Here is a 1700-nt window from a genome sequence, read left to right on the forward strand (position 1 = left end):
AATAATTTTGGTGTATATGTAATACTATTCATCAAAACTATATTATATACACGTGGAGCTTCCTTATGCAAAATTTGATTATTCATAAGCCGAAAGGGGTAATAAACAGTTATTATATATATGATGTACTTTGTATTGATTTTTAATTTATTATTAATTATTAGGACGGCTATAAGTATAATTTTCAGTCAAAATCATAAGATATATATGGTAATTAGATCTTTAAATTGATAATATGTTTGGTTGAATGTGATCACTTGATGACATTTTTAGCCACTAGTGTAACGATTTTTGAGACTTAACTTTTAAGTGATAAATATAGTCATATCTTAAAATTAATTGTAATTAAACAAAACTATGAAAGCTATGATTGATGGTAACACAATCTACTCTAAGAAGTTAACAATAACACATGCTTCTTTTCATTTGGAGTCACAAGTTATAATAATAATCACTGCTATGAAAATAGGTAACCGTTAATCACTCCTAGAATTATTATATTAAACATATTTATTAAGATTAAATCTATATATAGTAGAAACTAGAAAGAATCTTGAGATTCTTTGAGGAACCAAAAGTATAATATATGCTCAATAGAAAAAACGTGTTGGGTGTTCCAAAATAATGCTACTCACCTCTCTCATGAATTGATGGGCCAAAGCCAACTCATTAGACCTATACACTAAGAATGCAAAGATTAAAACTTAGCTTAGGACCACATTTCAAATTAAATATCTACAATTTATAATGAAGATCCCACTTCTTCTTGCACTAGTGTGAATATATTATTGTGAAAACAGTTAATGAACACTTCCACAATTAGCTATATATGGATCTTAAAATATTGTATCTTTTAAGCCCAAGTTGGGTTGATTATTGATTGGTTAGTTCATTTTTTTTGTCGAGTAAGTATTAAAAATTTAATTTTTATTAGTTAATAATAAATTTTTAAATAAAATTCGATTTTATGTTTGATTAATCTTTATTTTATCAGGTTGAGAAATAACGTAACAAACTAAAAAAAAAAAAGTGTTTTAGGCCAACTTCTGATCCTATTCTTATTAGTTTGGAAAAACTTAAAAAAAAAATCAAAGACAAAAGAGGAAGAAATAAAAAGAGTAATAATATAAAATTATTTATTCTAAAAATTTAAATTAATTAAATAAAGATGGGATATAAATAAGAGAAAAATATCTTACTCTATCTTTGTTTTTCTATCTCTAAATTCTAAAGAAAAATTAAATAAAATGTATCCAACGTTTTAGATATTTCTATATTATGCGTATCTTTTTTAATGTACATATTTCTATCATAAAATTGTTACTAAATAGGAATAAAGACATCACTTTTGAGCAGTCAAATATCATTTTTTTTTTATTTTTAAATCTTCCACTGATCACTTGTAAGCTCTTTCTGTTTCAAACATATAATAATCCAAAATTTGGCACTAATTATTTATGTTATTCATATCCTTGTTGTTTTTCTCTTTTTATCCATTAAAATTTTTTTAGATAAATAATTTTATAATATAAGATCAAAAATCTTATAATTAAAATTAAGTCTAAATTCAATTTTTATTGATCACAAAGAAAAAAAACATAAAATAAATAAAAAAGAGAAAAAAATTTACACAAAATTTATTCAAATCCAAAATATTTTTTTGTGAAACACATATTAAAAATATAATTATTCATATGTCT

This window comes from Arachis duranensis, chromosome 2 (genome assembly GCF_000817695.3).
Source record: "Arachis duranensis cultivar V14167 chromosome 2, aradu.V14167.gnm2.J7QH, whole genome shotgun sequence".
Lineage (NCBI taxonomy): Eukaryota > Viridiplantae > Streptophyta > Magnoliopsida > Fabales > Fabaceae > Arachis > Arachis duranensis.